Source organism: Haliotis cracherodii, unplaced genomic scaffold (assembly GCF_022045235.1).
Source record: "Haliotis cracherodii isolate W230 unplaced genomic scaffold, xgHalCrac1.p SCAF_13, whole genome shotgun sequence".
In the NCBI taxonomy this organism is placed as follows: domain Eukaryota; kingdom Metazoa; phylum Mollusca; class Gastropoda; order Lepetellida; family Haliotidae; genus Haliotis; species Haliotis cracherodii.
In genome coordinates, this window is record NW_027266268.1 from 8,082,629 (window position 1) to 8,089,382 (window position 6,754).

Consider the following 6,754-nt stretch of genomic DNA (forward strand, 5'->3'; position numbering starts at 1 on the left):
TTCTCATTCAGTTATGTCAATCCTCTCGCACCAATTGTTCCATCAGCCGTACGTCATGTTCCATATTGGACACCAGGGGGTTGCAAGGGAAGTGTCGTTGAAGTTGGCCGGAATGGAGCTGTATTCGCACGTACACAACGACGAGGAGAGCAAATGTGCATTGACTAAAGAAATCACTGTTTGTTCATCGGAACAGGAAGCCCATAATGGATTAATTGCAATCTTATATTGGCTCAACTATATGATGAATATAATATATTTTGGTAATATGCAGTAATGCAAGGTATATTATAACATAAGATTGTGCATTACAACTTTGGTTTTACGTCGCTTTTCGAAATTCATCACTCACTCACTCACTATTACTAAGGATTTATCTATGGTATATTGTTAATATCCTATTTCAGCCTTGAAACATCACACAGATATTCCCCCAATGTCAATAAAAATATCCTTCCTGGCCACAAAACCTGCCCTGGTACAACGATAAAGTACACTGTGTTTTAGAAGACATTCGCAGCCTTAATATCTGAATTTAAGTATGGCTGCTACGACAGTCTTATTGAAAATACCTACTTTGATAATTATTTGTTTATGAGTCTGTTTAGATTTATCATTACAGCAGTTGTGGGTTGGAACGTATGGCGCGTTCTGCATAGATGGATGGTTAACGATTTACTTCATTTTTCGACCCGTGTAGATCCGGGGTAGAATAGATCTTCAGCAACCCATGCTTGCCGTAAGAGGCGACGCACGGGATCGGGTGGTCAGGCTCGCTGACTTGGTTGATGCGTGTCATCGAATCCCAATTGCGTGGATCGATGTTCATGTCAATCACTGGATTGGCTGGTCCAGATTCGATTATTTACAGACCGCCGTCATATAGCTGGAATATTGCTGAGTGCGGCGTAAAATATCAAACAAAACTTCATTATTCACATTTTAAATGTGATCTATCATCTTGTAAATATAGATGTAAATTGCAAAGCCTCACATGAATGGAATTCATCAACACTTGAATGAATCGTTTGACAACACGAAGAAAACAGTCGGCTTCATATCAGCTGCACCCTGTGCACGGTATGGGCTGGTGACTCTTGTAACTTGGCGACACGCATGTCTTCAGGCATTTGTAGCTCAAAAGACATACTGGTGTTACAGCCGCGGGGGGGGGGGGGGGGGGGGGGGTCTGATTACATCCCTTACAACCTTGTCTCATACTAGATTGGACCCGTGAAGATTTCGGGGTAAAATAGGTCTTCAGCAACCCATGCTTGTCGTAAAAGGCTACTAACGGGATCGGGTGGTCAGGCTCGCTGACTTGGTTGATGCATGTCATCAGTCCAAACTGCGTGGATCGATGCTCATGATATTAATCACTGGATAGTCTGGTCCAGACTCGATTATTTACAGACCGCCGTCATATAGCTGGAATATTGCTGAGTGCGGCGTTAAACAACAAACCAACCAACCAACCAATCAGTCATACCAGATTGTGTAAGATCGTAATTAATCCAGTGGAAGCTTACTGTTCCAATGACCAAACAGTTTTTTTTAGTCAATGTAAATTTGTTCTCATCGCCGTCGTGTCCCTGCAAATACGGCAACATTGCGACCAACGTCAACGACACTCCCCTGCAACCCTCCTGGTGTCTAATATAGAACATGACGTACAAGTTCAGAGCTAACCTAGCTGATAGAACACTTGGTGCACTCCGCCATCTTGTATTAGGTCTCGCGAGACCTCGTTACGTACTATTCACAAACAGTTGTGCGCTATAACTAAGTCATGTTGTTCTTGACCATATTTCAGTGGGAGTTCCAAGTGGGGCCAACTGAAGGCATAAAGATGGGCGACCATCTGTGGGTGGCCAGGTACCTCCTGCACAGAGTGGCGGAAGATTTTGGAATCGTTGTGACCTTCGACCCTAAGCCAATGAGCGGCGACTGGAACGGCGCAGGCGCTCACACCAACTACAGCACGAAGGCGATGAGAGAAGACGGAGGCATTCTGTGAGTTCACTTAGAGTGTGGTAGACGTTGATGCACACTGCACACTGCAAACACTGTAAACACCAATGTAGACGGCAAAACGGAAACGATAACGTTGTAGATGGTAGAGGTTGGTGCATATTGTAAACGTTGTTGTGCACGTTGATGGAAACAGTAAACGGAATTTGTTAACGTTGACTGTTACCTTCATGAAGACGGTTAACGTTAATGTAGGCAGTATACCTTTATGTAGACGGTTAACGTGGCTGACGGTAAGGAATTGGTTAAGACGTCGAAGTAAATTCAAAGACTATTGTATCTTTCAGGGCTATCGAGGAAGCCATTGACAAACTTTCCAAGAAACATGTCCGCCACATAAAGGCGTATGACCCAAAGGAAGGCAAGGACAACGAGAGACGTCTCACGGGACACCACGAGACTTCATCCATCCACGACTTTTCGGCAGGTGTCGCCAACCGCGGAGCTAGTATCCGTATTCCCCGCCAGGTGGCGGAAGACAAAAAAGGCTACCTTGAAGACAGACGCCCTTCATCCAACTGCGACCCTTACAGCGTGACAGAGGTCATCGTCAAGACAACAGTGTTAAACGAGTGATGTGATGGACGTTGTTATGGATACGTGACAGCGGGTTTCATCGACTATTCCTTTTTTTTAAATAGAAGTAGTTCTTTAATTTCACTGAACATATTAAGGCGGTTGAAGGCGTGGTTATGGAAAGAAGGTGTTAGGTCGCGTTCCTATAGCCTTGCGATAATATACTGGTCGTGGGTTCGAATCCTAACTTCACCTAGATTATAATCCTTGGTATGTCAACACTCCACACTCGTGGGTTTCATTGAAGTGATAAACGTCTGAGATATTCATCACTTTGAGCTCTCCTGACGCTTAACTTAAAGATGGCACGCCTGGAAATAGCTGAAGTACTGTTCAATGCTGCTTGACGCCAATCTCTTGAAGTGCATTCGGTTATTCATGGTGTATTGCATCACTGTTAGATTAACATCTGTATTTGCTTCGTTGATAATAGGGGCGGTCGGGTAGCCTAGTGGTTAAAGCGTTCGCTCGTCACGCCGAAGACACGGGTTCGATTCCCGACATGGGTCCAATGTGTGAAGCCCATTTCTGGTGTCCCCCGCCGTGATATAGCGGTAATATTGCTGAAAGAGGCGTAAAACCATACTCACTCACTCACTCACTCACTCGTTGATAATAATTCATATTTAAACATAAACATTACACTGCTTCCTGTATATCGATCTGTCCTTGAAAATGAGCGATACATTGGTCCTTCATATCACTGAAACAACTCACATACCGCACATACCAACATTTTTCACGCATCATTTTAATGCAATAGAAAAAAATCACATTATTATTTTAAAAGCATGTACCATGTGACCAGCAAATATCCTTGACCTTAAGGTGACCTTGAACTGTCAATCACTAAGTCTTTGACCTCGTGAACCGAGACCAAAATAGACGAAGGCTTCAACTGTCATGTCCTTGATCTCATAGGTCCTTGATCTCATAGGTCCTTGATCTCACAGTACCAAACTTCGGAAATAACGCCCACAGTTAAACCGTCATATTACTGTGATACGAATCAAAGCGACGTTAAACCCAACCCCACTCACTCACTTACAAGCCCAAAGCATTAAACACCTGGCCTTGCACTTGTTCTCGGTGGCCTCTCCTAGATTTCATGTTGCTGTAGATATCGTAGTCATGTACGTTAATATACGTCATAACCTGGTTAATATGTGATATCTATGCAAGTAGAACGAGCGTTTTGGTCAAACACCCAAACTGAAATCTTTTTTACCATGATGTACATAAGGTGTGGTTATGTAATGAAAGATTTATGTTCCCAACAGGGGACGAAACTGAATGTCTCGTTTTTGTAGACTAATATATCTGTCCTCATATTTTTAATCACTTTATGTGATGTGTATGCTATAACAATATGTATACTTTTTTAACACGGTGAACTATACCAGTCGTATTAAACTTGAACCTATTGCTCACGTCTTGTCATTATGGTTACGCCTACGTGGGGATTCTGGATCGGAACCTGTTCTTATCGTTGGTGTTTGTCTGGCCCAAACCAGGGTAATTATTTACAGGCCGCCGTCATACTAGAAAACAAACGGAGAAAATGAAACACTGCTTCTATACAGTTTAATATGGAAGCGTATTCGTACCACAGTCTAAAGAAAGTATCATCTGCGTAGAGGATATTTTCATCAAGGTAGAGGATATTAACTTCAACGTAGAGGATTATAACATCTACGTAGAGGATTATAACATCTACGTAGAGGATTATAACATCTACGTAGAGGATCATAACATCTACGTAGAGGATTATAAGATCTACGTTGAGGATATTAACATCTTCGTAGATGATGCTTTCGTAGACGATTTGTTTGACTTGCTATACATTGCATTAAGTACATCTTCATTTCAATGTGTCGACGTTACTGGAGAATAACACACTCCACACTCCCTCAACCATAATAAAGAGAGGAGAGCACGAATGTTCCCCAAAGTACAAACAAATAAACAGCTATTGGTCATTATTCAACATTTTAGCGAATTTCTATGTCAACCATAACATGGTTAAAGCTGGAGAAATGTTGATTCTCATGATTTCTTCATTACGGAAATAAGGTTTGAGGTAAAACGTTATCATGAAGTAATAATCACTCGGTGATGGCATCTACGTAGATGATACAAAAATATAGACTGGCTCTAATACGCTTCCATAGTTTAATGGAAAAAAAATTAGTCTGAAGTCAAATAGTGCATCTTTAAACACGTATTCATGAAAACATCTCGACTTTCAGGTTGTGATTCACAGTTTGCACGTGCATGTTAATGGATGTTTGACTGTTTGTTGGCAGCATGATACAGACACACGTGTTTTTTAATGTGAACGATGCACAATGATTGTTTACATATCAGGTGCTTATGAAACACTTTTGTTTAGCCGTAAATAACGCTTACGCATTGCCAGGACTTGCTGAAATCAGCGTTCTACGCACACTGGGTATGCTGCAAACAGGAATGGCACAAAACGAAGTTGCCAGTCATTTAAATATTCATCGAAACGCAATATCATCTCTTATAGGTATCTGGATACGTTGTCTACAGCAGGGCAACAACCATTTTCGGTTGGTGAATCTCGGGAAACGATACCGAATTGCTACGTTAACAGCTTGGACAATACTTGGGTTGAGACTAATTATTTGCAGAAACGTACGCAGCCGGTTTAGGGAGAAAAACATTCGGTCCCGACAAACTGCCGTTTCCACCAATTTGCTTCCACGTCACTGTCAGGCACGCCAAGCTTGGTTTGGATCTGAGGTTCTGAAGACAATACTGGGACAGTATACTGTTCACAGACATCCAGGCTCATCTGGACAGACCGCCCCCGTTGTCTTGTGGTAGAGCGTCTGCCCGGAGAGCGCAGGATCAGAGATTCAAACCCGGCCACGTCATGCCAAAAGATGGTACTTGTTGGTATTTTGGGGCTGAAACAAGGACTGGTCGGCTCGGAGTCAGTATACAGTGTCTGGGTGGGATATTCATATTAAACTGCGGCATGGTATGTCAGTGAGCTAGCACTATACAATCGGCATTAGTCCGCACTGCTACATACAGGCACGCACGCACGCACGCGCACACGCACACACGTCGCTATGTAAGTGCAATAATCTTGGAAGCGACGTTAAACCACATTTCACCTCACCTCACCTTTTGAGCTGGAGTCAAGTAAGACTGCGTATTCACAAGCTTATTAAAACAGTCGCTGTGAAATGTGAGGATCTTGTCGGATTATGATTCAGCGATTCACTTCCATCCGCAACCACAACTGACATAAACAGTTTACGTTCATGAAAGGTCAGACAGGTGGTTGTATTGTTCATCAGGGCGAACGCTCTACCACCAGACCACGGAGGCGGTCCAGCTCAAAAGGATTCTTTCCAAAACAAATCTACACGTAATTGAAGACGACGTTTGTCCTCTCACTTGTACATAGTCAAACTTCATGTCAGCAACGCTTCTATGTACATAGGATATGTTCTCATTCACCGTGGCACGCCCCACAATCGGCAAAGAAGCGTTATGTATATATAAAGCGGCAATGAGAACTAGGACATCGGGGAAATGTGTCATCGTTTATTTACGGTCATTTTGATTCATACAACTTTGAGGAGGCTGAAAACACACTGGCCCTCTTTGCCCCAGTGACATGCGTTAATGAAGTGCAAATACGGGTCTTTGGGATACATTGGTTTTAATAACATACCTAATATTATGACAAATTATTATATATATTTTTTGTTTTGTTTGTTGTTTAACGCCGCTCTCAGCAATATTCCAGCTATATGACGGCGATCTGTATATAATCGAGTCTGGACCAGACAATCCAGTGATTGACATCATGAACATCGATACACGCAACTGGGATCGATGACATGCATCAACCAAGTCAGCGAGCCTGACGACCCGATCCCGTTAGTCGCCTCTTACGACAAACATAGTCGCCTTTTACGGCAAGCATGGGTTGCTGAAGACCTATTCTACCCCTGATCTACAGGTCTTGTATAACACACACACACGCACGCACGCACGCACGCACACACACACCTTTGAGTCATAAATATAAAGTTATATTAAAAAACACATTTGTCAAACATAATTTGGCATAACAATATTAAATATGTTATTCAGGACAATT

General features: G+C 42.7%; 1 pseudogene; it reads left to right on the forward strand.

Moving 5' to 3' along the window:
- LOC139459571 (glutamine synthetase-like) overlaps positions 1–4,033 on the forward strand; it is a 28,021-nt pseudogene extending 23,988 nt beyond the window's left edge.
- The last annotated feature ends 2,721 nt before the right edge of the window (positions 4,034–6,754 follow it).